Source organism: Nycticebus coucang, chromosome 4 (assembly GCF_027406575.1).
Source record: "Nycticebus coucang isolate mNycCou1 chromosome 4, mNycCou1.pri, whole genome shotgun sequence".
NCBI lineage: Eukaryota > Metazoa > Chordata > Mammalia > Primates > Lorisidae > Nycticebus > Nycticebus coucang.
The window spans coordinates 113,033,982-113,048,457 of record NC_069783.1 but is presented as its reverse complement, the minus strand read 5'-3'; positions in this window follow the sequence as shown (position 1 = coordinate 113,048,457).

Sequence of the window (14,476 nt, the reverse complement as noted above, 5' to 3'; positions counted from 1 at the left end):
GGATTCTTTTTTTTGTTCAAATGTAACAAATCCTTTTACACCTCCAGACATAGCCAGGGCTCGTTGTACAAAACTTACGTAGGGCCAGGGGCCGTGGCTCACGCCTGTAATCCCAGCACTCTGGGAGGCCGAGGTGGGTGGATTGCTTGAGCTCACAGGTTCAAGACCAGCCTGAGCAAGAGGGAGACCCCCATCTCTAAAAATAGCCAGGCATTGTGGCAGGTGTCTGTAGTCCCAGCTACTTGGGAGGCCGAGGTAAGAGAATTGTTTGAGCCCACGAACTTGAGGTTGCTGTGAGCTATGACACCACAGCATTCTACCAAGGTTGATAAAGTAAGACTGTCTCAGAAAACAAACAAATTGCAATTACTTATGCAGGAATCCCAAAACAAATTATTAGAATTAAAGTAATTATCGGGTGGCACCTGTGGCTCAAGGAGTAGGGCACCGGTCCCATATGCCGGAGGTGGCGGGTTCAAACCCAGCCCTGGCCAAAAACCACAAAAAAAAAAAAAAAAAAAGAATTAAAGTAATTATCAGTCAAATTGAAAATATGGTGGCCCTTTGTTGTTTCTGTTAGGGTGAAAGAAAAACAGGCTTAACTCCATTTTCTTATAACTCTTATTCCTGAGAATCAGTGGGGAAGACAAAGCAGGCCTAACTCCATTCTGTTGTTTTGTCACGTTTTATTGCTTTAAAAGAAAAAATGGCGGGCGGCGCCTGTGGCTCAGTGAGTAGGGTGCTGGCCCCATATGCCGAGGGTGATGGGTTCAAACCCAGCCCCGGCCAAACAACAAAAAATAGCCAGGTGCCGGGCGTCTGTGGCGGGCGCCTATGGTCCCAGCTACTCGGGAGGCTGAGGCAAGAGAATCGCTTGAGCCCAGGAGTTGGAGGTTGCTGCGAGCTGTGTGAGGCCACCGCACTCTACTGAGGGCCATAAAGTGAGACTCTGTCTCTACAAAAAAAAAAAAAAAAAAAATAGCCGGGCGTTGTGGCGGGCGCCTGTAGTCCCAGCTACTCGGGAGGCTGAGGCAAGAGAATCACTTAAGCCCAAGAGCTGGAGGTTGCTGTGAGCCGTGTGACGCCACGGCACTCTACCAAGGGCCATAAAGTGAGACTCTGTCTCTACAAAAAAAAAAAAGAAAAGAAAAAATGGTTCCGATTGCCTCCCACCCATTGCACAGTATTTTAAGTGTACCTGGTTAGAACTACTAGAATTATTAGCATTATTAAAAAAAAGAATTATTAGTATTGTGTAGAAAGTCAATAACAACCCTCATGATTATGTTAAGGTGGTCTTCATACCATTCATATATGATATTGAAATGTTAAAAAAAATAAGCTCGGGCGGTGCCTGTGGCTCAGTGAGTAGGGCGCTGGCCCCATATACCGAGGGTGGCGGGTTTGAACCCAGCTCTGACCAAACTGCAACAACAACAAAAAAAAATAGCCGGGCGTTGTGGCGGGCGCCTGTAGTCCCAGCTGCTCGGGAGGCTGAGGCAAGAGAATCGCTTAAGCCCAGGAGTTAGAGGTTGCTGTGAGCTGTGTGACGCCACGGCACTCTACCCGAGGGCAGTACAGTGAGACTCTGTCTCTACAAAAAAAAAAATAATAATAAGCTCAACTCCATTTTACTTTTTACTTCCTTTTACCTTCAAACCTAGTTCCTCTTTTTTGCCCTCCTATTGTGTAACTGTAAATACATAGTGATTATAGCTTTTTATGATCATGCCCTTTACGACCCTTCCCTGTAAGTTCTCCTCCCTGCATGTTCCCCCCTAGGACACTGTGGTTTGTACCTATTTTGTAGGGAAGAAAAATTACTAATCACTCTCGTAATCATAGCATTGTGTAAAATAACTAACTGCCCTACCCTCATGATTTCCCCTACCCCTTTAACTGCTATTTTCGATTCTGTAATAACACTTGCTTGCCCCCTGGAAAGTTTTGCCCTATAAAAACCAGAGCCACAGACAACTCGGGGCTACTCTCAGAAATCCCATGTTGGGACACTGAGGCAGTCGCTGGCTGGCTTTTCTTTTTTTGTTTGTTTGTTTTTTTTGTTTGTTTTTGGCCGGGGCTAGGTTTGAACCCGCCACCTCTGGCATATGGGACCAGCGCCCTACTCCTTGAGCCACAGGCGCCGCCCCGCTGGCCGGCTTTTCAATAAAAGGACTCCGCTTTAAAATCGACCTCTCTGGTGGGGTGGTGTGGTCTTTGAGAGACTCCTGGGCATAACATTTGAAGGTGTCCACAAAATAAAAACTATTCTCTGGGGCGGCGCCTGTGGCTCAGTCGGTAAGGCGCCGGCCCCATATACTGAGGGTGGCAGGTTCAAACCCAGCCCCCGCCAAACTGCAACCAAAGAATAGCCGGGCGTTGTGGCAGGCGCCTATAGTCCCAGCTACTTGGGAGGCTGAGGCAGGAGAATCGCTTAAGCCCAGGAGTTGCTGTGAGCTGTGTGAGGCCATGGCACTCTACCGAGGGCCATAAAGTGAGACTCTGTCTCTACAAAAAAAAAAAAAAAAAATATTCTCTGATTTGTGCTTTTTTTTTTCCTGAGACAGAGCCTCAAACTGTTGCCCTGGGTAGAGTGCTGTGGCATCACAGCTCATAGCAACCTCCAACTCCTGGGCTTAGGCGATTCTCTTGCCTCAGCCTCCCGAGTAGCTGGGACTACAGGCGCCCCACACAACGCCTGTCTATTTTTGTTGCAGTTTGGCCGGGGCCGGGTTTGAACCCACCACCCTTCGTATGTGAGGCCGGCACCCTACTCACTGAGCCACAGTTGCCGCCCTTGAAACCTTATTTTTCAAAGCTACACCTCACTCACTTCTAAAAATAGTTGGGTGTTATGGAGGGTGCCTGTAGTCCCAGCTACTAGGGAAGCTGAGGCAAGAGAATCGCTAGAGCCCAAGAGTTTGAGGTTGCTGGGAGCTGTGTCGCCATAGCACTCTATAGAGGGCAATAAAGTGAGACCCTGTCTCAAAATAAATAAATATTAAAATTAAATTTAAAAAAGAGAACAACAAAGGCTCGGCACCGGTAGCATAGTGGTTATGGAGTCAGCCACATACACTGAGGCTGGCGGTTCGAACCTAGCCCAGGCCAGCTAAACAACCATGACAACTGAAACAAAAAATAGGCGGGCATTGTGGTGGGCACCTGTAGTCCCAGCTACCTGGGAGACTGAGGCAAGAGAATCGCTTAAGACCAAGAGTTTGAGGTTACTCTGAGCTGTAAGGCCACATCATCACTCTTACCTAGGGCAACAGCTTGAGACTCTGTCTCAAAAAAAAAAAAAAAAGAGAACAGCAAGAAAACTCATAGAGCTGGAGCTGTGGAACAGGGTGAGAAGAGGAGAGAAAAGCATGCTGGCACCTTGACACCATAAACAGTTGATATTTTTAGGCAAGGAAATAATAAACCGAACTTAATGTTTTAGAGAAGATAAATTTAATGGTATGGGGGTAGGATGAAGGCCAGAAGGACTGGAAACTCTCCTAGATGAGATTATTTAAATTGCCCAGGAATGTGATAAGAGTCTAGACTAAACGATAAAGGAAAATGTGGGAACTTTTTTGTTTTTTGCCGGGGCTGGGTTTGAACCCACCATCTCCAACATATGGGACCGGCGCTCTACCCCTTTGAGCCACAGGTGCTGCCCAAATGTGGGAACTTTTTAATATTATGGTCAAAGGAAAGGAATAAGTCAGAAAAATTACCTGAGTTTGTTTCTACTCTTTGGTGTTTATAATTCCCATCCTTCCTCATTTTTGAAATGTAAATGTAAAGGGCTGTCTGGAGCTCTGGTTTGCTGGTTATTCATTAATCAGCAGAGATTTGTCCATGATGCTAGTTAAGAATTGCATCTTTGGGGCGGCGCCTGTGGCTCAGTCGGTAGGGCGCCAACCCCATATACTGAGGGTGGCGGGTTCAAACCCGGCCCCGGCCAAACTGCAACCAAAAAATAGCCAGGCGTTGTGGCGGGCGCCTGTAGTCCCAGCTACTCGGGAGGCTGAGGCAAGAGAATTGCTTAAGCCCAGGAGTTGGAGGTTGCTGTGAGCTGTGTGAGGCCATGGCACTCTACTGAGGGCCATAAAGTGAGACTCTGTCTCTACAAAAAAAAAAAAAAAGAATTGCGTCTTTGGCTGGGTGCCCATTGTTCAATGGTTAGGGCACCGGCCACACACACCAGGGCTGGTGGGTTCAAACCCGGTCCGCCTCTGCTAAACAACAATAACAACAACAATATAGCCGGGTGTTGTGGCAGGCACCTGTAGTCCCAGCTACTTGGGAGGCTGAGGCAAGAGAATCGCTTAAGCCCAAGAGCTGGAGGTTGCTGTGAGCTGTGATGCTATGGCACCCTACCGAGGGCAACACAGCGAAACTCTATCTCAAAAAAAAAAAAAGAAAAAGAAAAACTAGCTGGACGTGGTGGCCTGTATTCCCAGGTACTAGGGAGGCTAAGGCAAGAGGATTGCTTGAGGCAGGAATTTGAAGTTGCAGTGAACTATGATAACACCACTGCATCCTAACCTGGGCAACAGAGTGAGACTCTGTCAATCAACAAATCAATCAGTCAAATAATTCTTCTACTCCAGTCAAACTCCACAGAAAAATCATGCCGGCAAAGGTAAAGCAGAGGGGGGTTGATTTCTCCTTAGCCAGGAATCTCACCCCACCTGGAAAAAAATCTCACCCCAAGTGGAAAAAAAAAAGGTAAAGCAGGAGGGTTACCTGGCCAGACTGTAATGAGGTGCCTCATCCTCCTTTCCCAGCTGCAGTGACATCAGTGGAGAAAGAGTGAAGAGCCAGAGCTACCTCTTCCACCTAACATAAAACGTATCAAAATATACACTTATGCAGGAGCCTGAGGTGAGAGAATCACTTGAACCCAGGAGTTGAGGTTGCTGTGAGCTATCACCACTGCATTACAGTTTGGGTGAAAGAGCAAGACCCTGTCTCTTAAAGCTGTCAGAAAACAGTAACACATGTGTAAAATGATCTGGAAGGTTACACAAGAACCTACCATCATTGTCTCTGGGAAGGGGACAGAGGTTTGATTCAGGAGAGAAATGTTTAGCCCTGTACATAGTCCCCATCATTGACATAGTTTTTGGTCAGAAATTTTAAAAACTATTTGTAAAAATATTTTATGTGGTAGGAACAAAAGTTATGTTCATAACATACTTTTTATTTATTTATTTTTTATTATTTTTTTGAGACAGAGTCTCACTTTGTGTCCTCAGTAGAGTGCTGTGGTGTCTTAGCTTACAGCAACCTCAGACTCTTGGGCTCAACAATTCTCTTGCCTCAGTCTCCCAAGTAGCTGGGGCTAACAGATGCCCACCACAATGCCTGGCTATTTTTAGAGACAAGGTCTTGCTCTGGCTCAGGCTGGTCTCAAACCTGTGAGCTCAAGCAATCCACCAGCTTCAGCCACTCAAATGCTAGGATTACAGGCGTGAGCTACCATGCCTTGACCTGCATTTAGTTTCTTTTTTTCTTTTCTTTTCTAGAGACAGAGTCTCACTTTGTCATCCTCGGTAGAGTACTGTGGCGTCACAACTCACAGAAACTGACTGAACTGGTCTTGTGGGGTGGTGCCTGTGGCTCAATGAGTAGGGTGCTGGTCCCATATACTGGAGGTGGTGGGTTCAAACACGGCCCTGGCCAAAAACTGCCCAAAAGAAAAAAAAAAAAGAAATAGAGCCTGCCACAACACCCGGCTATTTTGTGTTGCAGTTTGGCTGGGGCTGGGTTTAAACCTGCCACTCTCAGTATATGGGGCTGGTGCCCTACTCACTAAGCCATAGGCGCCGCCCTGTATTTAGTTTCGTATTTCTATGTATCACTCTTTTCATGATCCTACTAAATATCTAATTTTGTGCTTAATATCCTTTCCCCTGCTATTATAGGCTTTCAAAATTGTTATTTTTACCAGTTGCATTTTATTTTGTTGATGTAGTAAAAAGATCACAGGCTTGAGAGCCACACAAACTTGGATTTCAATTCTGCTCCTACTCTTAGGCTTATGATCTGAACTGAGTTGCTTAATCTCCCTTGAGCCCCTTTTCTTATCCATAGAATGGAAATAATATATCCCCTTCCATGGATGAATTGAAATGATAGATGTAGGACATTACTTCACCCATAACGGATCCTTAAAACTCTCTAGTTTAGGGCGGTGCCTGTGGCTCAGTGAGCAGGGCCCCGGCCCCATATACTGAGGGTGGTGGGTTCAAACCCAGTCCCGGCCAAACTGCAACAAAAAATAGCCAGGTGTTGTGGCGGGCACCTGTAGTCCCAGCTACTCGGGAGGCTGAGGCAGGAGAATCACCTAAGCCCAAGAGTTGGAGGTTGCTGTGAGCTGTGTGATGCCACGGCACTCTACCAAGGGCAATAAAGTGAAACTCTGTCTCTACAAAAAAAAAAAAAAAACTCTCTAGTTTACTGGAGCTATTCTGCACCTTTAGAATGCATTATTAATATTTTTTCACAGAGCTTTTTCCATATTTAGAATTATTTCCATAAGATACGTTCCCAGCAACAGATTAATCAGATCAGAGGAATGAAGGGAACACTTTTAAATCTCTTGCAAACTGCCAAACTGTGTGTGCTTCAAAAAGTCTTCTTCACAGATACATTTTCATACCAGCAACAGAGGAATGTGTAATACTTTACAATATCCTCCCTGATATTGAGCAATCTTACTTTTAAAAGCTTTTTCCTAATCTGATAGGTAAAAATGGTATCTCACTATTTACATTGTATTTCTTTAATATACCAGTGATTTTATCTTTAGGAAGCCAATTATACGGCTGAATGCCAAAAGGAGCCTAGAATTCTTTTGATGGGCATAAAAACGCAAGGAATGAAAGACATCAGGTGGTGGCACTAGAACATAACAAATGGAAACAGATAAACTGCCTAGGAGGTGTTTCCCAGTCCTAACTGTTGGCTTCATTGTTCGGAGTAAAATTCTGATGGATGGCATGTTAGCTTTGGGTATACCAGGGAAGTCCTTTTTATGGAACTTAAATAAATATATTTGAACATACTCTTTGTTTTCTTTGACACAAGATTTCCCTCTGTCACCCACGCTAGAGTGCAGTGGTGTCATCATTGCTCACTGCACCTCAAACTACCTGGGCTCAGTTTATTCTCTTGAGCAGCAAGGACTACCTGTGTGCACCACTGCACCCAGCTGATTTTTTTCTATTTTTAGTAGAGGTGGTGTCTCGCTTTTGCTCAAGCTGATCTCAATCTCCTGGCCTCAAGCAATCCTGCTGCCTCAGCTTCCCAAAGTTCTGGGGTTATAAACATGAGCCACCACACTTGGTCATTCACTCAACTCGTTTTTTTTTTTTGAGACAGAGTCTCATTTCATCACCCTCAGTAGAGTGCTGTAGTGTACAGCTCACAGCAACCTCAAACTCTTGAGCGCAAGCGATTCTTTTGCCTCAGCCTCCCAAGTAGCTGGGACTACAGGTGCCCATCACAATGCCCAGCTACTTTTTGAGACAAGGTCTCACTCTGGCTCAGGCTGGTCTTAAACCCATGAGCTCAGGCAATCTACCCACCTCGGCCTCCCAAGTGCTGGGATTACAGGTATGAGCCACCGCGCCTGGCAACTCTTTTCTTTTTGAGACAGAGTCTCACTTTGTTGCCCCAGGCTACAGTGCCATGGCATCAGCCTAGCTTACAACTCCTGAGTTCAAGCGATCCTCCTACCTCAGCCTCCCAACTAGCTGGGACTATATGTGCCCAGCACAACACCTGGCTAATTTTTCTATTTTTAGTATAAATGGGTTTTGCTCTTAGCTCAGGCTGGTCTTGAACTCCTGAGCTCAAAGGATCTTCCCCGCTTCAGCTTTCCAGAGTGCTAGGATTGGAGTCGTGAGCTATTGCACTGGCCAAGAGGCCAAGACTAAGTCTTTTTTTTTTTTTTGAGACAGAGTCTCAAGCTGTTGCCCTGGGTAGAGTACCATGGTGTTATAGCTCAGAGCAACCTCCAACTCAGTCTCAAGTGATTCTCTTGCCTTAGTTTTTCTATTTTTAGTAGAGACAGGGGTCTCGCTTTTGCTCAGGCTGGTCTCGAACTCATGAGCTCAAGCAATCTACCCGCCTCGGCCTCCCAGAGTGCTAGCATTACAGGTGTGAGGCACTGTGCCTGGCCACAAGACTCTTTTAAACATGTATTTGCTTAATATCTACATTCCTTGAATTACTTGGGACTATCTCATTTAATACAAATATGTGCATAAGTACAAAGCATTGAGACATTCCTTTTATTCACACACACACAAAGTAATGAGCCAAGAGGAAATGGTATTACCTCAAAACTAAGATGTTTGCCAATTTATTTTTTCTGATATTCTTTATATAGACTTGGTAATTTTTTTTTGCCTTAAAAAGATACATTAGTCATAACCCATACCATATTTCATGCCTCAAAAGAAGAAGTGGTAATTTACAAAATTTCTCACCCTCACCCTCCATCGTGTCCTCCCCTCCTTCCCAATGGCACATGACCTGAAGTTGTTGGTATTTTGGTCATATGAAGTCAAACTATCTAGGAGGAAAATATTCATCATCAAACAATATGAATGAATATACTGGTGTGTGTGTCTCTTTTTAATGACTCAACCAACCACAGCAACAATACACAGGGTCATAGTTCTACCATTCACAAGTTTGCCACGTGACAATAAGAACCCTGAATACTAATATATTAGTGGGTTCTTTTGGTTCAGTTAGATTACTGGTAGGATTTTTCCATGTTTATTTATTTATATTTTTGAGACAGAGTCTCAGTATGTCGCCCTAGGTAGAGTGCCATGGTGTCACAGCTCACAGCAACCGCAAATTCTTGGGCTTAAGCGATTCTCTTGCATCGGCTTCCCAAGTAGCTGGGAGTACAGGTGCCCACCACAATGTTCAGCTATTTTTCTGTTGCAGTTGTCATTTTTGCTTAGCTGGCCTGGGCTGGGTTCGAACCCGGCAGCCTCAGTGTATGTGGCCTATGCTGTAACCACTGTCCTACAGGTGCCACGCCTCCATGTTTATATTTTTATTTCAGGGCTTTTGGAAGGAAAAAAAGAGAAGCTGGTAGCAAGGGTGAAATGAAAATGTAATGCTAAGTGTTGTAAGAAAGTGAAAAAGAGGGCGGTGCCGGTGGCTCAGTGGGTAGGGCGCCAGCCCCATATACTGAGGGTGGAGGGTTCAAACCCGGCCCCGGCCAAACTGCAACAAAAATAACTGGGCATTGTGGCGGGTGTCTGTAGTCCTAGCTACTCGAGAGACTGAGGCAAGAGAATCGCCTAAGTCCAGGAGTTGGAGGTTGCTGTGAGCTGTGTGACACCATGGCACTCTACCGAGGGCAATAAAGTGAGACTCTGTGTCTACAAAAAAAAAAGAAAGAAAGTGAAAAAGAGATTTTTTTTTTTGAGACAGAGTCTCAAGCTGTTGCCCTAGGTAAGAGTGCCGTGGCATCACAGCTCACAGCAACCTCAAACTCTTGGGCTCAAGTGATTCTCCTGCCTCTGCCTTCCAAGTAGCTGGGACTACAGGCACCCGCAACAATGCCAGGCTATTTTTTTGTTGTTGTTGCAGTTGTCATTGTTGTCTTAGCAGGCCCAGGCTGGGCTTGAACCCACCAGCCTGGGTGTATGTGGCTGGCTCCTTACTCCCTGAGCTGTGGGCGCCACCCTGAAAAAGAGATCTTAGAGTGAAATGAAGAAAGAAACGGAAAGAAGAAAGCTAGTCACCAAGTGATGTTACCAGAGCACTTTCCATCGGCCTTCTGGTCTCCTTACCAGGTTCATTGCCATGCTCAAGGGGAAGCCAATACACTAAGATAGTAGGGATTATGGCAGAGAAAGAATTTGATGTCACAGGCCTCATGTGAGGAGATGGGTGGACGTTCTCAAATCTTTCTTCCTGAGAATTTAGGAGAAAGCAGTTAAAGATACTTTGGTGGGCAAAGGTCTGAGCCAGGGGTCCTCAAACTTTTTAAACATGGGTCCAGTTCACTGTCCCTCAGACCATTGGAGGGCCGGACTACAGTTTAAAAAAAAAACTATGAACAAATTCCTATGCATACTGCACATATCTTATTTTGAAGTAAAAAAACTAAACAGGAACAAATACAATCACACCACCGCATGTGGCCCACAGGCCGTAGTTTGAGGACCCCTGGTCTAGGCAATTGGGTTTGTTGATTGGCTGGGTTTGAGGTGGGATTGAAAAAGTGTAAAAATTTTCTTCTTGTGCTGAGTCAGTTTCTGGGGAGGGGTCATTTTTTTTCTTTTTTTCTTTTTTTTTTTTTTGCAGTTTTTGGCCAGGGCCGGGTTTGAACCCACCACCTCCGGTATATGGGGCTGGCACCCTACTCACTGAGCCACAGGCACCACCCCACAAGACCAGTTCAGTCAGTTTCTTGGTATGGACCACTGGTCTGGGTCGGTCAGCTGTTCTACAGGAATTCAGGGCCTGAATGATATCTCAAACACTAGCCTTAGGTTTCACAGGGGTGATCAAGGGTGGTATTATCTATCAAAGCAATGAAGAAAGCTGAAAATCTTTTTTTTTTTTTTGAGACAGAGTCTCAAGTTGTTGCCCTGGGTTGAGTGCTGTAGCATCAGAGCTCACAGCAACCTCCAACTCTTGGGCTCAAAGGATCCTCTTGCCTCAGTTTTTCTATTTTTAGTAGAGACAGGGTTGCTTTTTGCTCAGGCTAGTCTCGAACTTGTGAGCTCAAGCAATCTACCTGCCTCAGCCTCCCAGAGTGCTAGGATTATAGGCGTGAGCCACCTTGCCCAACTGAAAGCTGAGAATCTTTTTTTTTTTTTTTTTGAGACAGAGTCTCAAGCTGTCACCGTGGGTAGAGTGCTGTGACGTCACTGGGTTTAAGTGATTCTCTTGCCTCAGCCTCCCAAGTAACTGGGACTACAGGCGCCTGCCACAACACCCAACTATTTTTTGGTTGTAGTTGTCATTGTTGTTTGGCAGGCCCGGGCTGGATTAGAACCCACCAGCTCTGGAGTATGTGGTGCTTGAGCTACAGGTGCCGAGATGAGAATCTTTATGATCATCAGCTATGTGACTCCTGAGTAGTGAACAATTATAGCAAAGCAAGCTAGAGAGCAATGGCTGACCATGCCTATGTTTCCCCTACCACAGTTCTTTTCATAATTCTATAAAGGGCCATTTCATTGCTTGGATCCCTTGAAAGACAGCAAGAGAAAACTTCATTTCCCTCCCTGAGTTTCTCTCAAACCCCTCTGTATTTGTTTTCTGGGGCTTCCATAACAAATCACACTAAGTGGATGGTTTAAAGCAACAAAAATTTATTCTCTTATTGTTTTAGAGGCTGCACTTCCCCCAGAGGTTCTAGAGGAGGAGCCCTTCTCTTTTCCAGCTTCTGGTGGCTCTGGGTGTCCCTTGGCTTGTAGCCACATCACTCCAATCTCTGCCTCTATATTCAGGTGCTGCCTTCTCAGTCTTATGTCTCCATATGGCCCTTTCTATTGCTCGTAAGGACATTCTTAATTATATTTGGGACCCACCCTAAACCTGTTTGATCTCATCTCTATCTTTGCCTTCCTTATACCAGCAAAGACCCTGTTTCCCAATAAGGTCACGTCTGAGGTCTCAGGTAGACACAATTGGTGGATGAAGGACTGGAGACTGTTCAACCCACCATAACAGAGGTTCCCCAACCTTTTTGGTGTCAGGGACATATCACAGAAGACAATTCTTCCAAGGACCAAAGGGAAGTGGCTGGTTTTGATAGCAATTGATTTATTATGGTCTCTGTGCAATCAAACTTCTCTGCTAATGATAATCTCTATTTGCAGCCACTCCCCAGCACTAGTATCACCACCTCAGATCATTGGGCATTAGATTCTCATAAGGAACATGCAACCCAGATCTCTCACATGCTCAGTTTACAGAAGCATCTCATCACATGAGAATCTAGGAGAAAGCTGTTAAAGATACTTTGGTGGGCAAAAGTCTAGGCAATTGGGTTTGTTGATTGGCTGGGTTTGTGGTGGAATTGTAAAAGTGTAAAAATTTTCTTCTTGTACTGAGTCAGTTTCTGGGGTGGGTGTCACAATTGGTTTTTTTTTTTTTTTTTTTTTTGTAGAGACAGAGTCTCACTTTATGGCCCTCGGTAGAGTGCCGTGGCCTCACACAGCTCACAGCAACCTCCAACTCCTGGGCTTAAGCGATTCTCTTGCCTCAGCCTCCCGAGTAGCTGGGACTACAGGCGCCACAATTGGGTTTGTTGTCGCTGCCAATCTGACAGGAGGTGGAACTCAGGCAGTGATGTGACCAATGGGAGCAGCTGTAAATACAGATCATGCTCCACTGACTGGCCTGCCACTCACCTCCTGCTGTGCAGCCCAGTTCCTAATAGGCTAGGTACTGGTGGGGGACTACCTATAATCTCCTTCCTCCAATTCTCTGCTTCTGCCTTTGGGTAAAGCATATATTCCTTTAAATGAGTTCTCAATCTAGCTGTTGATTAGAAACAATAATCTTCTAAATTTTACTGAAACGAACTAACAGACACCCCTGGCACCCACCATTCTATTTCCTGTCTCTATGAATTTGACTACTTTGCCCACCTTAAATAAGTGTGATCATACAATATTTGTCCTTTTGTCACTGGTTTATTTCACTTAGCATTATGTCCTTAGTGATCATTTGTGCTTATAGTGTGAGTCAGAATTTCCTTCTTTCTTAAGGGTGAATAATATAAAATCATACTCTTCTGCAAAGTGATCAAAATGTCCTTTGGATTCCTGTGGCTAAGTCTTAACTAATTTTCATTTATAAGTGCAATTAACAAATAATGTGTGTTTCTTTAGTGTTTTCGTCTTCCATAATTATAGATTTTAGTTTTTCACGTTTTTGAAACCGAACCTCTGCTTTGGGGTCCTGTGGTGTGGCCACCATTCACCCAAATCATGTGCATTTTAATGATCCTATTGAATTTGTAAAAAAGCTACCAAATGGGCCAGGTGTGGTGGCTTATTCCTGTAATCCTAGCACTCTGGAGGGAGGCCGAGGTGGGTGGATTGCCTGAGCTCAGGAGTTCAAGACCAGCCTGAGCAAAAGAGAGACCCCCCCTCTCTAAAAATTAGCTGGGCGTTGTGGTGGGCGCCTGTAGTCACAGCTACTTGGGAGGCTAAGGCAAGAGAATCGCTTGAGCCCAAGAATTTGAGGTTGCTGTGAGCTATGACATTACAGCACTCTACCAAGGGTGACAAAGTGAGGCTCTGTCTCCAAAAAAAAGCTATAAAATCAACAGGTTTCAAAATAGATAAGGGTTAACTGGAAAGCAGACCCTCACCATGGATTCTTCATTCCTCTTCCTGTCTTTGCAGCTGGATCACAGGCAGACCCCCAGACCCCAGGTTGTTTAGATTCAGCTCAGTGTCCCAGTTCTGGCAGTCCTCCCTGAAAGTCAGCAGGAGTTTGTGTTTTGCTTTCTTTTATTTTAGCTCATTTACTCATTGTTTTGGAAATAGCTCACATTCCAGGCGATTTAAGACTTCTTGAATAAACAACTCACCTCTTTCTAGAAGAGATCCATTGACTATAAATTCCCAATCAAGTAGAAAAACAACCCCTGAGATGTGAAGACAAGACAGATAGGAATGTAACTCCATATCCCTATTAGAAATCCTTGCAGAGATAAATCTTAACTCATTTTCATCATGGCTAATTGCCTGCAACCTTTATAAACAAGTACAACACCTTAATTAGCATAGGCATGGGACCTATTTCCCTTAATCCATCAGCTGTGAAACAGGTTTTTACTGTATAAGCAACTTAAGTCATTTATTTTCATAGTTTACATATTACACAATGACGTAGGTCCAAGAGCCAAGAAATATAGTAAGATCAAGTTCAAATCCAACATTTGCTAATACTAATCCCTTATATTAGCCTTTAAACACTCTCATCAAAAACCTACCCAGCTAAGATCATTTCTCTGTAACCTTTCTATGGGTGGAGTAGAGCATAGGGCAGTAATGCCAGGGACCTCACACACACACACAATAATAAATAAAAAATAAACAAAAATTCTGACCTACTCCTGAGAATTGAACACTATTGAGAAATCTTCATCATTAGTTATTTACCTACAAGTGAAAACTTGATTTCTTTCACTGTAGCGCATTACATAGGGACATGAAAGTGGCTACTGTCAGGTGGTGCCTGTGGCTCAGTGGGTAGGGCACTGGCCCCATATACTGAAGGTGGCTGGTTCCAACCTGGCCCTGGCCAGCTAAAACATCAGTGACAACTACAACAAAAATAGTCGGGTGTTGTAGCAGACACCTGTAGTCTCAGCTACTCAGGAAGCTGAGGCAGGAGAATTGCTTAAACCCAGGAGTTTGAGGTTGCTGTGAGCTGTGATGCTATAGCACTCAACCGAGGGTGACAAAATGAGACT